General features: G+C 46.0%; 1 protein-coding gene across 46 annotated transcripts in view; it reads right to left on the reverse strand.

The window, feature by feature from the left end:
- The window catches only part of Sorbs1 (sorbin and SH3 domain containing 1), a 229085-nt gene that overhangs the window by 166903 nt on the left and 43101 nt on the right, over positions 1-19081 (reverse strand). For all 46 annotated transcript variants that reach the window (XM_051146524.1, XM_051146492.1, XM_051146493.1 and 43 more), the window contains exon 2: positions 274-358. The gene's annotated coding sequence lies outside the window, so the exon portion shown is untranslated. The remainder of the gene's footprint in view (positions 1-273; positions 359-19081) is intronic.

Genomic DNA, 19081 nt, shown 5'->3' on the forward strand with positions numbered 1-19081 from the left:
CTCAGCTGTTCCTGCTACCATGGCTGCCACCTGCTGCCATAATTCCCTGACATGATGTTCTCTTATCCCCCTGGAATTATAAGTCCCAATAAGCCCTTCCTTCTAGAAGTTGCCTTGGTCACAGTGCTGTACCACAGAATAGAAAAGTAACTAACACACCAGCCTACAGACTTTCTTCCATGAAAGAGATGAATATATTATTTGCAAATCAAAGCGCATGGTCACTAGTTCCCTCCACTGCAATAGGAGGGAAAAACAAAAGCATGTATTCACCAGTATTTTAAGGAGGTCAGAAGACGCATTGGTCCTGGAGCTCTGGGCCGAGAGGGTCTCAGATTCTTCCAATGGATGCCAACTCCTGAAACAATACACAAAGCATCATGAGCAAACCACAAACACACTGGCCTCACCCCAGTAGGCTCACCTCAACCTGACCGCCAGGCACTCCACTCTCAGGCCAAAGCCCTCAGGCTCCTCTTCCAGCCTAAACCTCTGGCTCAGCCCCATTTCCAACAATAGATCCATAATCCTCAGCTCATATGTGTAAACAGCTCCCACTTCAGTGACAGAATCTCAGGTACAAGGAAGCTCCCGAGGTCATCTACAACTGGGTCACAAACTGAAAGCAAAGGGTCACTCAGCCTACAGAGGCACAGCACTTCACCTGTTTCATCTATCCTGGAACTCCAAGACTCAAGCTAAAACTCAGGAATGCCTCGTAAAAGCTCAGACATCTTAGGCCTGAAAAAATGATTGCCATCCAAGCCTGAAAAACTAAGTCCAATCCCCAAAATCCACACTGGGGTGAGAGAACTCACTCTCAAATGTCCTCTGACCTCCATGTGTACACACACACACACACACACACACACACACACACACACACTAAATTAAGAAGATGATGATGATGATAATTATGAACCTCACCCTTTTGACGTCTCTTTAAAAATCAAACACATCAGAAGATCTGTAAACTCAGCCAACATTCGTGTCAGACAGTGGCTAGCAAACAGCAGGCACCCTTCACAAGCAGGCTTGCCCACACTGAATACCACGCCCGGCATTCTGTGTTTTCTCTACACAGCAAACTCTGGCCTTCATCCCTCATGGCCCTCATTTGCCTCTGCTTTTGTAGAGAAACTGGGTCAGTTTCCAGCACCCACATGACAACTTACAACCATCCGTAACTCCAGTTCCGGGGGAGCAGAGGCCCTCGTCTGGCCTCCATAGGCACTACATGCATGTGGTGCACACATAGACATGCAGGCAAACACTCATAAGTGAAAATAAAGTTTTAAAGAAAAAATTCCAAGGGCACTTGCCCAGTATGTGTGGGGCCCTGGGTTCTACCTCCAGCTCACTCCAACAAAAACAAAAAAGAAAACAAATATATATATATATAACCATATATATATATATATATATATATATATATGGTTATGTGTAATGACAGCAGCATTGTTTGGTTTGGTTTGCTTTGGTTTGGTTTTTCGAGACAGAGTTTCTCTGTGCAGCCTTGGCTGTCCTGGACTCACCTTATAGATGAGACTGGCCTCGAACTCAGAGATCCACCTGCCTCTGCCTCCCGAGTGCTGGGATTAGAGGTGTGTGCCACCACACCTGGCTCACGGTAGCAGCACTGTAATACATTACAGCTTTAAGTAAGCTGTACCAGCATTCAGCTTTAAGGTGGTAAGAGTTATTTATATCATTCTCTCAAAGAATTTATTGATTTGTTCACTGAGCTCGATTATATAGCAGAAAGCATGAGGTGTCAGAGATACAAAGTCACCACGGCCCTTCAGTTGTCCTGAGAAAAAGGCCAGTCCAGACACTCTAAATCGGCATGCTCGGGCAGTGTAGGAGCACTGAGCAGAAGCACCCAGTGGCGCAGAAACAGAAGCTTCTTCCAGCACAGAGGACTGGGAAAATTCCAAAGCCTGGATGGGAGAGGACAGAAAAGGGAAGATGCGAACCCCAGCCCATGCGACGATGCAGGCAAAAGCAAGGGCGTTTGGACAGCCATCTATTTTAGCTTCGTCTGGGTCTCTTATTATCTTGGTGATCTTAAACAACAAAAATACACACAAACAAAACAAACAAACAAGAACCCCACCCTTGCCTTACATAATGTAACTCCACATTCGCAAGAATGAGATGCATAGCACTGCACGTGCACTCTCATCTGTGCGCGTCCCCAAATGTCCACAGCAAGAATACTGCCAGCTCAGTCTTGTTCCCTGGCAATGCCTATTCATATACTCCTAAGGGACAACTAGTGTTTCTCAGGACCTGGAACACCGTGCAGAAACCCAAGGCTTTTCTTGAGGTCTCTGAGAAAGATGAGTTTTTCTTCATGCCAGTTATAGCATTGAGAAACCTATCCCCACACTCAAAAGCCCTGAATACCCAGAAACTACTGACCTGAAGCAGGAATGTTCACAAGAAAAAGAATCTCTGAAAACCTGTCCATCCAAATCTCCAAGTGGAGCCTTTTCATTTGTCAGAAAGAGATGAGCTTACCAGCCTGGGCTGAGATACCAGGAGCAGTTCTAACACAGCCTTGGGTCTGGGAAGATGAGCTCAGTCACCAAAGTGTCTGCTGCACAACTCTGATGACCCGAGTTCGACTCCCCAGAACCTACATGTAAAAAGCTCAGCTTCGCAGTCAGTGTCTATAATCCCAGCACTGGAGGAAGGGACAGGAGGACAAGAAGCTATCCGTGGAACTAATATCCAGGAAGCCTATCTGAATTGGTGAGCTCCAAGTTCAGTGAGAGATTCTGTATCAAAAAATAAGGGGGTTCGGGGGAGTGATTGAAGAGGGCACCCAAAGTTGACCTCTGGCTGGCTTCCATACACAAACACATGCACGTACACACGCACACATGCGCACACATGCATGTACACACAGGCAAGCACACACACAAACATGGGCACACATGCATGTGCATGCACGCGCGCGCACACACACACACACACACATACAGCAGAAGGGGGATGGGTAGGAGCTTAAAGCATTAGAGTGAAAGCCAAATGTGTGAGGAAGGCTCAGGTTGGGGTGAGGAAACAAGATGCAAACCCCCTGAATGGTGAACAGAGCCTCATCGGAGTCATAGCTGTTTGGCAGGTTTCTGTATCTGGCTGAAAATGAAAATCACCCTAGAACTAAAAAGACTATAATGAAAATAATTTTATTTTTGCTTTGGCAGGCCAAAAGCCTCCCAGAGACAATTCTGGCACCCAGCTGGGAATGGGCCCATTCTACCAGGAGCACAGCTGACTCTGGTACCCAGCTAGGGGTGGGTACACTTTACCCAAGCATGCAGATGCGCCAGAACAGTCTCGTCAAGGTCATTAACTAAGCTTCCTCAAGGAAAGCACCAGGAGTTCTGCTTACAGATTTATTCCCTCTTAGTACGTCCATCGCATTTCTATCCCACCCTGATGCCCACTGCTTAACTCCATTAAGTAAATGACAGAATGCTGGCAGCAAGACTGGCAACAGGATGAGACAGGCCTCCCTCCCTTCAGTGACATACACACAGTCTGCGTGTTCCCAGATGAAACGCTGGAAGCCTCGTCCCAGCAGCACATACCTGTGCAGGTCCCCCTCCAGCAGGACAGAGAATCTGCACCTCTCCAGCCATCAAATGGCCTTCGAGGAACAGATTCAGGACGCAAGCATTCTGGCCAGGTCTCTCCTGCCCATCAAAGGGCAAGCACTGCAGAAGAGTGCAATATGGGGCAATGTGCCAAGCCAGCTGAGCACTTCTCTCTGCAGATTTCCACTTCGTGGTCATGTAATGGCTTGAGCCATCTCAAGCCAAAGACGGCAAAGTAAATGTATGTGCCACGAAGATGATGGATTGGAGCAAGCTACTTCACTGCATGGACCCGCCTGCAGAGATCTCTTCCCGACATCACCAAGTGCTCGCAGGTGACCTTCAGAGAGCCAACACCACAGAAACCCACAGCTAGCCAAGGTCAACCTTCTTGAACAAGAGGCCAAGCAACAAGCCTCACTAACCTCCAATAAACAAGGAGACATTCCCAGAATCCCAAGAAATCCACAGCTATCCAAGGTCAACCTTTTTTGAACAAGAAGCCAAGCAGCAAGCCTCACTAACCTCCAAAGAAACAAAGGAGACACTCCCAGAATCCCACTCCAACATGAGGATCCTCCACGTGAGTTGGAAATCAAGTTTTTAAGGGTAGGAGGTGGGACGTGGGGTGGCAGGGAGTTTAGGGAAAGCAAAAAGACTCTTCCCACTTCTAGTAGCCCTCAATTTTTAAATGATTCATTCATTATCCGATATTTCTAACACATTCTGGCCTAAAACAAGAGACTTCTCTAGTCTGGTGCTTCAAAAGGCATGGCAGTTTTTGCTTCAGGCCCTACTAGAGACCTCAAGGCCTCACCTCCCTCATCTGTAGCCTCCTATCCTCTACTCCATCCCAAGACCACAGAGCAGTGCTGGTTGTGTTGTACGGCCATCTTGGCTACCCTCGTTGCTACTACATGTCAGCCAGGCCCAGGCAACCCAGCCCAGCCCAACAGGAGCCCCCATGCCCAGAGTCCTCAGAAGCCGTTGCCCATGTGCGTCACAGCGCAGACACTTCTATTTTCACACTGCGTTTTGCCCCAACTAAATGGACAAGGATCCACCCTGCCCTGCTTCGCCTTTTTATCAGTGCTGTTTGCTGTTTTCAAGTTTGACCGCAGGTCATGTATCCCAATACAGTATCTCAAAACTCTGGCTTCCGTCAAAATAATACCCCAAATTTCATGCCACCCAGCCAAACATGGCTGTTCTCTCTCTGTTCTTAATATGCAGCCTGAGTCGTTTCCCAAGCTCACGGTGGACTTCTCTTTCCTACCAGCGACAAATCCAGAGTCCAGGAGAGAAAGTCTGCAACCAGCCTTGAGGCCAAACAGCTTGGGAAGGAAGCAAATCCGAGTACTCCATCCCTTGCAGTTGCCTTTCATGTCACACTGCATCGCTTATTCTATTTAAGATCACTTCACAACTTGCAAAATTAACCCCTTTTTAACCGTAAAAGGGATTTTGGGGATCACAAGGGCTATCACCAGTGCCAACACCCTAAGGGCTTGCCCTCCACTGAAGCTTCCACAGGCTTCACACTAGTGTGACACTCTCCACTCTGGTCCCAGTGCCCGCCCATCCTCTTCCTCCTGCGCCCATTGGCAGAGGAAGTGGGTCTTTCAGGTCTTTTTTTAAAGCTGTCCCACCTACTCCACAAATTCAGTAGGAGGAAGAATGAATGTTTCCAAGGACTCTGAATGACAAAACACTCATAAAGTACAACAGAATTAGCTGGAAACTAGCAAAAAAATTAATTTTAGCTTCCCTTTTTAAAAAAAAATTATAAAAGCACGCCTACTTTAAATGATTCAAAGTGACTATGCTTTTTCTTCTACTTGCATATACATGTGTTCCCCTCGAGCTGATGGTTTCCTTGCTGTTCCCCACCCTAAGACTGTGTGTGTGTGTGTGTGTGTGTGTGTGTGTGTGTGTGTGCGCGCGCGTGCGTGCGTGCATGCGTAGGGCCAGGCCAGGCTTCCACAGTTACCTATTCTATCTGACTTGGGGCCCTTGAGAACATCTCAATAAAACCAAGCACACTAAAAGTGCCCAGAGGCTAACCCCTCCACACCCTCTAATGCTATTACATTTAGTAGTAACAGAATTTACTATTTCTACCTCATAAAAATAAAATAAATAACAAAAACCTCTTTCCCTGTCTCTTGGCAAGCATGCGGCATCCTCAGGATTCAGAGCACAGAGCAAACATGACCTCTTCACCAAGGCCAGTTCTGACCCCCGACCCTTACTCTCACCAGCAAAGGCTCCTGTCCTAGTAGAGCCTACCATGGTCTGCCTTTATCATATTTGTCTCTGTCAAAGCAGCAGGGATCTAGTCTGACAAGTTCATTTCTATAACCTCAAGACCACAACAGTTCCTGGCACATAACATGCAAGAAGGTGGGCAAAACAGGGCTGGGGGCTCTCTGAGGATGCCATGACTTTGCTATAGTCCCTGGGATGAGTCTTCTGAGGCCTCTAGCTGTGACTCTTCCATTCTGTCAGTACTTGGATACCTCCACTGTATACATCCACTAACTGCTTAGACTAGAGTTCCCAAAGAGGCTCAGTTATCACACGGGGCTTCCACTCTGCCTCCATCCAGCCATACACCATTTGAGAACTAGGGATATCGACTAGGGTAGCTGACTTGCCTCAAACTCACACCTGAAGCCACAACATCATTACCCTCTACCACGACCAATGAACTTACAGTATGGTGCTATTACCTCATCCGTGAAGTCTACGCCTCCTTCTGCCACCTCATTGCCCAGTACCTTCCTTCCAACCCCCTAGCTTCCTCCACCCTGGTCTAGCCTGGTACCCTTCCCCACTATCATACTATTTACGCCAACATCCCCAAATTACCTTTCATCTGTCTATTTTCCTAATTGGGTATTCCTTAATGGTCAGCACCTAAGCTAACAGGCCCCTGTTGGTTCTGAGCTTGGCACACAGTAGGTATTTAACAAAAATCTACTGACCTGGACCACACACCTTGTTTTCTGATTTACAATTCCAATATCCGTGGTGACTCCTTGAAGAACCTCAACACCGCTAACCGGAAGTGCCCTATTGCTAAGTACATTTGTCAAATCTCCCTAGAAAATGTCACGACCATGATCATCATACTGAGGAGAGAATGAGGAGAGGCGGAGTGCTGTGGCACAGAGGGGTGAGTACCAACAGCCCTCTCTCTCCCATGCAACCATAGAAATGTCATTTTCCCTCTTTGGTCTCAAATCTCCTCCTTGGTAAGATGAAAACATCTGGTCAGAAACAAAGAAGCATGTATTATATGATCCCATTTGCATAAGTGTTCAGAGTAGATGGGCCCATAGAGACAGAAAGTAGATTACTGGATGCCAGAGGAGGGGGAGGAGGAGAGTGGAGATGAATGCTGATGGACAAGGGACTTCATTAGGGCATGGCAGAAAAAAAAATGTGGCAATAACACACAACGTGGCAATAAGCTAGAAAATGCTGAACTGCCTATTTGGAAGTGATTAAATAGTGAATTTTATGAAGCATGAATTTTATCTGACAAAAATAAAATAAAATAACAGCTAGACTAGAATAGGGGTTGAAAATTAAAGACTCATCAGGCTTTACCAGGCCTAGGGCAAGTTGTAGTGAGAATTCTGGATTTTTGAGTTTCTTTAGAAAAACATAGAAATATTATAAGAATGTTTTCATTTTAATCTCAAGTGTGGGGATATAGTGCTGCTTGGGACTGTCCACAGCAGCTGACTATGATTTGCCTCGTGCTCTAGCACAGGCGTGGTTTTGCCAGCTGCAGACAGATTCTGCAATTGTGTAACATTTAGAATTCTGAGAATTTTTCAGAGGGTATATAAATGCTCGAGTCCTGATAAATGGTGTGGATGGTTGCTGGCTGTTCATGGTGGTTGGCTGCAGTTTGTTAGAAGTCATGCTCAAAGAAGAAACAAGAAGAAAATAATTAGATTCAGGGGTCTCCTTCTCTTTCTTCTCTGCCCTTTCTCTCCTACCTAGTGATGGGGTGAAACAGATGTTGGGGCAGGAGGAGGGGGGAAGGATAAAGAGTAAGAAAAAGAAGAATCCTCAAAATAGCTAAAGATAAATCACAGCATGTTCTGTGGACCTCAACAGAATTTTCTATTTATCTGCACAAACAACTTAAAAGTCAAGTGTGTGTGTGTGTGTGTGTGTGTGTGTGTGTGTGTGTGTGTGTGTGTGTGTGTCTATGTGTGTGTGTATATGTATGTGTGTGTGTCTGTGTGTGTATAGCAATAGTAGAGGTAGAATCTAATAGTCACACTAAGCTAGCTGGTCACTCACCATGTAGTCCAAGCTACATTTGAACAACTTATATGTACTGGGATTACAGGCATATGCTACTACACCTGGCTCCCAAATATTTTAACTGTAGCGGTTATTATACAAATGGTGCATATAATAAAACTGCACAGGACAACATACATACATACAAATGAGCACAAATAAACCCCAGTGGAAAGGGTTCTATAATAAAGTCTACATAACAATGTGGATACACCGTAGCAACGTCAGCTTCCTGGATCATGTTGCCACTTGAAAAGGTAGCACTTTGCCACTTCTTATCAGTCTGCAATTGGTTTTATTTATTTTTTAATCATTAAGCTAAAGACTGTATAATTTTACAGGATGGCTTCTCCTTAAAAACAGCAAACTGGGGGCTGGAGAGATGGCTCAGTGGTTAAGAGCACTGACTGCTCTTCCAGAGGTCATGAGTTCAATTCCCAGCAACCACATGGTGGCTCACAACCATCTATAATGTGATCTGATATCCTCCTCTGGCCTGCAGGGGTACATGCAGGCAGAGCTCTGTATGCATAATAATAAATAAATAAAATCTTAAAAAAAAAAAAAAAAAAACAGCAAACTGTAGCCAGGCCTGGTGTCACACATCTTTAATCCCAGCACTTGGGAGGCAGAGACTGGTAGATCGCTGTGAGTTCAAGGCCAGCCTGGTCTACAAATTGAGTCTAGGACAGCCAAGGCTACACAGAGAGACCCTGTCTCAAAAAGCAAAACAAAACAAAACACACACAAAAAAACCAGCAAGCTGTGGTAATGCTGAGCCTCAAAGGTCACAGCTGTATGGAGCTGTGTGGTAGTCACTTCTAGACAAAGCGTTTACTGTCATCTGTCCAACACCAAGGCCTCACGTCGATGCCATTTATCATGGATGTATGCACTGGTTTTCTCGTAAAGAGAAATATTTCTCTATCAACAGAGAAAAGAAAGACAAAGGGTGCCTTATGTCTGTCCCTACCCCCAAAAGAAGGAAACCACAGCATTCTTGTGAGGACAAAGAAGATTCCACCTGGTTTGATCTTAGCCTTACTCCCAAGCTACCTACTTGGCCACTGAGGGATTTGAGATCCCATATCCTTGGGCTGTGGCTCTGTAGGACCAATTTTCTTAGATTGTCAGCAAACACATTTTTTTAAGCAAACCACCAGAGAAGAACACCTCTTAAGTACACAGTATCCCATTCTCCCTAAATATGCTGGTTTCTTGGCTTTGCCTTTCCTGGCAGGCTCTTTCTCTGCCATTAATATGTGGCCACACTTAGATAAATAAGAAACTGCAGCTGTGTTTGGCAGGGGTGGGAAAGGGCCCTTGGGGTGCACATTCCTAGCCCTTCCTACCACACCACCATGCCCCTCAAAGATGATGAGTGGAACTCAGGGGCAGGGCACAGTCAGAGAAGCCAGGGAAACTGCCCAGCGAATGTCTACAGCACAGGCAGTTCCAATTACGCTGCACGGAAGGAGCACTGGGGCATTGGCCTGATGAAGAAATTTCAATATCCCCCTCAGGTGACAGACACACAGACTGTCTGGCACTGACCCATGCTGAGGGGTTTGCAAATCAGTCAACTGGAAAACTGTGAACCCCTGCTACCTGGGTAGCTATGTAAAATACATCTCTCAAATCAAGACATACTAGAACTATGCTGTCTTTCAGAGAAACTACTAGCTCACGTGGCTGCAGAGCTGAAACACAGTTAGTATGACTTGAGGCAGGCCTAGCTAATATATACAATGGACACCAAAGGTTCAACATTAAAGAGAATATGAAATATCTCACTGATATTTTTGTAGGTTTTGTTTCCTTTTTATTTATTCTTCTCTCATGTATTACATTCTGACCGCAGTTTCTTCTTCCTCCCCTCCCCTTCCCCCCAGATCTATCCCCGACTCCCACCCCCACTTCACCTCCCCTCAGAAAGAAGCAGGCCTTAAAGGAACATCACCCAAATACTGCATGACAAGCTACAGTAAAACCAGGCACATATCCTCACATCAAGGCTGGATGAGGCAACCCAGGAGGAGGAAAAGGGTCCCAAAGGCAGGCAAAAAGCCAAAGACAGCCCTGCTCCCACGGTTAGGAATCCCACAAGAACACTGAGCTACACAACCATAACACACAAGCAGAGGACATAGGCCAGATCCATAGAGGCTCCCTGATCTCTGGTATGTTTATGTTGATTACTCATTGAAATAATTCTTTTAGACGCTGGGTTGATGAAACACGCTACAATGAATCTCACCTGTTCCTAGTTTGTAGCTGTGACTACCAGAAACTCATATGTTAGCTGCATTGCATCCTATTCTGTTGCCCTATCAGGCTTGAGAGAACACTATGGACAGGGAGGCTGAGTGTACTGCAAAGTGGCAGAGCATTTAACTCACATGTGCAACACCTATAAAAATATATATTATGCATACATACACTTACACATGTTTATGTATATAGATATATGTATAGATCTATACACACACACACACACACACACATTATAGACAATGTCATGGCAAGCAGGCTAACAAAAGTGTGCTGTGTGGCCCTCCATCAGCCGCACATCAGGAAGCCCAGGGCATGCCCCTGCCCATGACCCAGTGGCACCAAGCCTTGCCAATGCTCTCTGAAAGCCACTCTTCTACAGCCCTGCTGTTCCCAGAGCCAACACAAAGTGCTCCATGCTCAGAGCTGCAGTCCCAGCAGCCTGCAGATTCTAGGCCTTTAGCTTCAAGGAAAATCATCATGGAGCATGAACATGGGACAGAGAGTGCGGACTGATTAGAGCCCAGGAAGCTGCCTGCCAGAAGAAAGCCAAACAGCCCCTGCTCCTTCTCTTGCCAAAACAAAACAAAACAACAACAACAACAAAAAAAAACCCTCCCCTCAAACCAACACAAAAGAGCAACTTCTTAAAGAGCAAAAATTAAAGTATCTTTTCCCAAGAATATTTTTGTGGCTAAAATGTGGCCTAGAAACTCAATCTTTTCTTCCTTAAAGCAAATTTCTTTTCTACTGATGGTAAGCACGCACTCTGAATGAACTGGCGCATTCCTCCAACTCCATCCGAATCGCCTCCAACTGCTTTTGAAGACAGGGTATAAAGAGAACAAGCAACTGAATCGGAAATGACGTTGCCACGCTTCGCTCTTTGTTGTTTGTTTTGAGACAGTCTCGTGTAGCTCAGGCTGGGCATCCGACTCCTTCGATAGCCGAGGATAACCCTGGATTTCTGATCCTCCTCCCTCCAACCTCCTCAGGCCTACGATAAGGAAGAGGTGTGCACACCACCAGACCCAGTTATGACATACTGAGGATGGGACCAGTCCTGTCGTGAACACTAGGCGGACACTCTACCCTCAGCCTTGTTTCTGTGCTTTAGAGGCAAGACAGTGACCTGTGGTTCTTCAAGGTGGCAGTGACACAAGCTGACTCCAATATGTCAGCACTGGGAGCTTATGGAGAGCATTTCCGAAACCCACCACACTGTCAACTCTGCCTTCCCCACTGGGCAATGCTGGAGAAGCCTAGGTAGGTACAACCAGGCTTCCATGTAACACAGTCGAAATTCTCGATGCACAAAAGGCATCTTTGACGTCCTTCCTGCCTGTGTCGCTCTCTGCCTGCTGCTGGCCTGTGCTCCTCCAAGAACTCCAGGGCTCTTCATCCCCCTCGGCCCAGCCTGCCCATCCAAGACTGTTCTCCCCCTCCGATGTCCTTTGGCTTCTGTTTGTTCTTCTCTCGCACAAGTACTGAGCCTTTCCAGAAACAAGTACGGCCCTTGCTTACACATGCCCGCATGCAACTCTGACCCTCCCCACCCCTGGTCCCTCAGTTTCAGCCTCTACTCCTTGCTCTGACTCTATATGAGGAAGCCCAGAAACAGAGCTAAGCAGGAGAAAGTTGTCCTTAGAAGGCAGAGTAACTGGGAGAGCTGAGTAATAGACAGTGGAATCCTCCTTAGCAGAGAGAAGGGAAGTCCGTGAACACTCACAGAGGTCTGCCCCGAGCAGTGAGCTACAACCGAGGCATGTTAAACATCACTGCTCAACCAGCTCGGACAAGAAAGATGTTCTTTGTATCCAGGACAGAGCTCTGCTGGGAGAGGGGCCTCAAAGCAGCCACCGGTCAACCACTTGGAACCACTTTGGCTCCCAATAGTTTCCCGCTTGGCTGTATCCACCACCACAATAAATGGGAGAAAGCAGTACATAGAGGGAGTTAATTCTGGGATGCAGCCTACAGCAGAGAGGTTAGCAATGCCCATAGCATGGACTGTGAGCCCAACACCATTCAGAACTTTGGAGATGGGTCTTCTCACGAAAGGCCTGTCTTTACATACACTGGGATGGGGTGGGAGGCAGTCAGGGCAAAGAGGAGAAACTGCGAGCTGACCCAGCCTCTGCTGTCAAGGAAGAAGCAGAGAGGATGAGAACCATATAAGGGAAAAGTGCTTCCCCGTTGCATCTGCTCGAGAAGGGAGCTAAGGGGAGAGAGAGAAAGAGAGAGAGAGAGAGAGAGAGAGAGAGAGAGAGAGAGAGAGAGAGAGAGCGCGCGCAAGAGCATGATGCTGGAGAAGGCTGACAATCTGTGTTCTGGGCCTGCATCCCTGGGACAGACTATTGGTATTTGAGTTCTTTTTACAGGGGGTGACATTCCACATTACCATAATATTTAGAACACTTGCTGTGAGAATTGCAGACAGGTAGGAGGAGGGAAGACAGGAAAACGAATACGAAATATGGTAAAATCTGCTAGTACTAATGGATTACAGCTCTAAGAAAATATCCTCTATGGCTTCAAATCAAGGGCCAAGCACAGTCAGTAATCACAAGTCAATTTCTGGGCCCTTAGTCTTAGCGGAACTACGGGCATGCTATACTTTTTGCCTATGAGCCACACTGAAGGCACATTAAGGGGCGGTGACAGCCACTCACTTTGGTGAGAAGGACCTCGTCCATCCTCCCTAATTTACAGCAGAGCAGGCTGGCTCAGCCTTGGTGGTGTCAGATGCGAGAGAAGCCCACAGTGCCAGACTTCTCATCAAATGTGAAGTGCCAGGTAGATCACTATTGGAATCCCTGGGACTCGTGGACACTTAGAAACCGACATACAAGCTCACCTAGAAGTTCTAAGAAAATAGAAGACAAGAGAAACCCAAGTCAGCTTTTCTTCCCTCCACTGCCCTGACAGGCAGGGTGGTAACCAACCCTGGAGGCAGAGACGGAGTTCTACCTTCAAGTCACGCAGGTGGTGGCTCCGCTACCGAAAGCTGGGGCTGAAACCATAGGCAAAGACACTTGTCCGTGAGCAAATCTTTACATCTCACTGACTCTGTTTCCTTGCCCACAGAAGTAGGGAAACAGTAAGAGCTACACCTCATGGAGTTATGAGGAAGACTGAAAGGGATAACACACACAAGAATAGTGCTTAGCAAAAGGTACACTACAGAAAGGCTGTTATCTTTAGGAAAAGAGACGGGGTTTTCATCAGATGCTGAAAGTTCATGATGCAATAAAAAAGTATGACCTGCTGTGCTAGTCAGCATCCTTCCCATCCTTCGGGAAGGAAGGACTTCCACAGGCCTGCCTTGCTCTCTCCAGGAGACAGGAACTCTGTGCTCCCTGAATCTGCAGGGCAAAAGATAAAGCATTCTCATGAGGTCCGCAGAAGCAAAGCGAGGCCATTCCTGAGGCTGGGAGATGTCCCCCTGCACTGCTCAAGGCCCCGGTCCCGACCAGAAGACAATAAAGGAAAACTCCAAGTCCAACTGCAGTTCCCATACACGAAGTTCCTGCTCCCACCTAGGCTGGCAGAGCCTGACAGGGAAAGCTCCTGGCACACCGGTGTATAGTCACCTCATCTGCTGGGGACCTGTGACACAGAGCAGAGTAACAGCAGAGGCACAGGAATATTAGATGATGGGCCAGGATGCTCAGATGACCCAACGCTGAGGTCGTGGTCATAAAGGAGCTGGTTAAGTAGGAAAAGGATTAAGAGTATAGAAATAATAAGAGGTGGGAAGCAGCTTCAATCTCAGCTCTGCCGCTTTCAAACCTCAAGACCTTGAACAAAACATGCTATGCTGGGGCCTCAATTTCCCCACAAACAAAACTGAAATAATTAGCTGTCATTGCCTCACAGAGGAGCTGTAAGGATCACATGGGGTCATCTGTACAGGCACTGCACACAGTATCTGACACATGCTAAGGGCTCATTTGATTAATGGCAGCTAGCACTACAGTTACGCTGACTATAAGGACAGTGAGAAATGAGGTAGACAAAGCTTAGCATGACCAAAAGACGGTGTTACTGAGTTTTTTACTGTTAGATTTTGTCGCATGAAAAAAATAAACTGAATCAAGGTAGGTTTACAGGGAGAAACAGCAGCACACAGGAGTATAGAGACTCAGGTTCAAAATCACTTTAACTGCACAACTGTGGCCTAGAAATTTCCATACAGGTACCAATGAAGATAGCAGACACATGAGTGTCCGACAGAAAGGCCAATGCAAACATCGTACACCTGTTCTCAGCTAAAACAACATCAACTTCACTAGAGCAAGTCAGGGAACTCTAACAGGAAGCTACATCTATCTTTGATTGACAGCAATGGGAGATATGTAAACACTGTTCAAAGCAAAGGGTATTTTGAAGTAAAAAAGCATAAAACTAACAAGGATATCTTTGGTGACAGAAAACTGAGGCCACAGTTCCCATGACAGCCCTGGCTGCCTATGTCCTTCCTCCCATCTGTTATCCCTCCCATACTCTCCACCTTGCTACCCCTTTGGACAGATTGAGAATGGATTCAAAAGAACCCATGCATTTTCTCGAAATAAAACAATCTCTTTCCAATATAAAAGAAACGCATGCTCGTCAGAGAAAGCTGGGAGAACAATGGAAGTCTCAGAAGAAACGCACAGATCCACCCATCCATGCTAACATGTTAATTTATTGCTGCCCCGCCCCTCCGGCCCTGGCCTCATGGCAAAACATTTTTATTGAGAGCCTGAATGTCACACTGAGTTTCCTAAGATGGCAAGCATTTCTGGAGATTCAATAAAAGCAGTAAAAGTGGGGAAGAGTCTGGCTGCTGAATAGAGACAACAGAGACACTTGTATACTCGCTCCCACAGCATGAATGCATGCACATTTGTGTCGGGTCTTGCCTCTTACACCCTTGGAAACCCTTAGGATACATGATGGGCACTCTTTATTTAGAAAACTTAACTCTGAGCATCAAGAAAAGAACCCCAGCTAGGCGGCGGCGCACACCTTTAACCCCAGCACTCAGGAGGCAGAGGCAGGTGGGTCCCTGAGAGTGAGTTCCAGGACAGCCAGGGCTACACAGAGAAACCCTGTCTGGAAAAAACAAAATATAAAAAATAAAAATAAAATAGAGGGGGGGAAAAAAAAAGCAAAGAACCCCACCCACTAAAACAATGCTCTTTCAGTATCAAAGTGTCTACCATTTCAAATAAGCATTTTTGAAAATATTTTTTTAAATCCAAAAGCTCTTATGTGTAACTTGGCACAAAGCTGGGTCAGTTCTAAGACAGATTTAAAAAAAAAATACTTTAATTATTCCTGATGTCACTGATACCATCCTATCGGACTCACAGCAAAGACGAAAAATAAAAATGAACTTTTCTGTAACACAGTGGTTGCTTAGAAAACAGGAATTTTTGACAACTCCCTTTGGGGCTGGCCTCATAAAACCATTCCTGACTGTTTATGCCGCAGCAATGAGAAGAACTCTTTGCTCACCTTTCCAATGAGCTGTGCCTTAGAGATTTTTGCAGAAGTTAGAGTTATCTTAGGATAAAAGGGCTAAGCTAAATCCCAGGGCAAGCTGGAGAACATGAAACAGCTCTCTGTCCGGCTTTCCTGTTAATGGCTCTACAATTCAACTGAGGCTAGCCCCAAACTCAGAATTCGAGATCCTCCTGCCTCAGCCTCCTAAAGTGCTGTTATTGCAGGCCTGTGGCACCTCAGAGGCTCAAGCTCACCTTTACCACGATGCTTCCAATATTTGTAAAACATGGTCCCCTGATGCCAGCCTCATAGTTAGTGGGGACTTGAGTGGGTTGCTGGCACTTAGAGTGAAAGGTGGGTTGGCCCTGGGGTCAAAGCGAGCCCCTGACAACCTAAGAACCTTTTCTGAACTGTCACCTTGTCTGTTCATCCCAAAGCCAAACACTTCCTTACATCAAAAATGGCCTACTCCTCCTAGAAGAAAGATTTCAATGACTAAAATGTATGCATCATAACATTCACATTCAGACTATTATTAGATACCACTGTATGATTTTTTTTACTTAATATTTTTAAAGACTTATTTTTAATTATGTGTGCTTATCTGTGTGTGAATGTGTACGTGTCAGTACGCCTCAGAGGCCAGAGGTGGCAGGCTCCCTGAAGCTGCGGTCACAAGTAGTTGTGAGCTGCCTGATGTGGGTGCTGGGAATTGAACTAAGGTCTTCTGCAAAAGCAGCAAGAGCTCTGAACCAATGAGCCCTCTCTGTGGGCCCTTTAAAATTTTTTTTTTCCTAAAAAGACTTAAAATTAAACACACACATGAATAGTCACATACAGGGAGACCTGTGAAAATAAAGTGAGACGCAACGAAATTAAAGGGACCTAAGCCAAACAGTTGGTGGCCCAGACTATATATATATATATATATATATATATATATATATATATATATATATATATCTCACTATTTGATACATCTGTAGAATAAAGGCAGAATGTGGTACGTTTCAACAATGAAACGAAGCTCCAGGAGACGGTTTCCTTAAAATAGGTTAGTGCGATGCTCTGGACTAATGGGACACGCGATCCTGGATGTTCACATCAGATTCGTAAAGGACACAAGGCAGAAAGTTTAAGCCTGGCTTATCTAGGTCATACAAGTCCACTGACATTTCTTGGGACAGTGTAACGGCCGTGACATCTTCTACCGGCCTATCATTCACCTTCTATTACTTCTGCCTGAACAGGAAGAACAGTTCCTTAACTAGGAAGATGGTTTTCATCCTTCCTAGGTGGGCGAGCACCCCAGATGATGATATTAGCTTAGCAGGAAAAAAAAAACTCTCCAAGAAGCGCCATCCACCTCAGCCTAGGGGCTTCTCACCAGAATGAGCTCCTAGCTCCAGAGGTGTAAACTCAGAGCTGTATTGACTGTGTGGCTTCCAAGTGTCCTTACAACTACATTCCTAGTCTTCCAGACTTTTACAGTGGAAACCTCAGGGCACTGCCCCTGTCGGCTTCTCTCATGCCTCAAGAATGACAAAGATGGTAAGATCACTGACACGAGCCCCAGGGAGGCCTTCTCCAGAACCCAGAAGGGCCATAAATAGAAAAGTCCAGAAAAGACAGCAGTGGGAGCCTGGAGGAAACAGGATCAGCCTGGAGGAATGGACTCTGGATGTGGACAAGGAATTCAGAGATGGCCGGGGGTGGTCCTGGGAAGAAAGTGGAGCTGTCAACGCTTTGAAATAGCACACATACTGTACCCTAAAGCCTGGACTATGGGCAGCCCTATGGCAAGGGTGAAACTACTGGGGCTCCGTACAGATTCTAGTCAGATCTCCAAGACCCTGGCATCTTCCCACTGCTCGCAAGTCCTGGGCACTGCCAGCCAAATACAAACAGAAGCTGCCATTTTGAGAGTATCCTGTAGTTAGGAGCTCGGAGAAGGCAACTTCTTGCCTCCCCAGGTTAACTGGAGTCCAGCAAGATCTTCACTGCAGCGTTGTATTTCCTCTACGTTCTGCTTTTATGATAAAAAGCCAAAACTAATAATAAAAAAAAATAGGCCTGTGTTCATAACAATTTGGTCTGGAGAACAAGCCCCAGAGGTGCCTTCACTTCAATCCCAACTGATAGACCCTTGCCTCTCTATTTGATGGGGCTGGTCACTATACATGGTCTGATTCAAACCTGGAACTTAGGATTTTGGAGCAGACTTTAAAGCTGACTAACAAAGGCCCAAAAGGCCAAAGGCTGTGCATGTTACTCCACATAAGGGACCCTTGTCCCTTCAAAATAGGCGTGACACTCTGTGACTTTCACAAACGCAAGACAGGATTTTCGTTCCTCCAAAAACAAAGGGGGGTGGTGTACAGGGAGGAGGAAAAGGAAAAGCCGCCAAACCCCTCAGGCCCCATAACGGGAGTCAACAGATAATGTCCCCCAAAGTAACAAGGCATCAAAGATATTTTTAAACGTAGAAACAAAAATACAAAATAGATATACCTGGGGGATGAAAGCGTTAGAGGAAAGAAGCCAGGCAGGCAGCATGGCACCATAAAAGGATTTGATTCCTAAAACTACACGCATGTGTAACTGCGAAAAACTGTAGGGGGTGGAGTGAGCATGGAGGCCAGAGGAGGGTCTCTGGTGTCTTGCCCTATCACCCTTATTTCATTGAAACAAGGTCTTTCACTGAACTCGGGGTTAGGCTGACAGTCAGCTAGCTCCAGCAATTCTCCTGCCTCTGCCCCACCACAGGCTGGGGTTACAGGCTCAGGCACATGGCTATATCCAGTTGTTTTTGTGGGTGCTGGGATCTGAACTGGGGCCCTAGTACACTACATGCTCTTCCCCCACTAACCCATCTCCCCTGCTCCAGGAAAAAGCACTTGAAAAGAGAAAAGAAAAGACAGGGAAGGGCTAAAGCACCACAAATGCAAATGGTTTCTAATTCCAGCCATTTAAAAGTAATGCGTTACAGAAATGATATTTAAGTACTGTTTTATCCTTTTTTTTTTTTTCACCAAGAGTATTATAATTTAACTATCCTCCTGATTAAAGTAATAGTTTTCACTGTTTAGAAAAATTAGATAGAAAGCAATGAAATAAAGGTGGAGGAGCTACTGTATGGTGCGGAGGGGTTTCCACCTTAAAAAATACATGCATTATGAAAACACATACTACCCTTAAGGTCTTTGGACATGCCCCAAGACAAGAAGGGGAATTATTTTATTTAGAAGCCTATTAAATAAACTGGACCTTTACTTCTTATACCACTCAGGAGTTCACTCTACAAGGATAGCATGCAGAGCTGTACATGGTACAGTCACAAAAGCAAACAAGCAACAACCAGAAAAATCCTTTTTTCGAAGTGATGG

Source organism: Acomys russatus, chromosome 5, assembly GCF_903995435.1.
Source record: "Acomys russatus chromosome 5, mAcoRus1.1, whole genome shotgun sequence".
In the NCBI taxonomy this organism is placed as follows: Eukaryota; Metazoa; Chordata; class Mammalia; order Rodentia; family Muridae; genus Acomys; species Acomys russatus.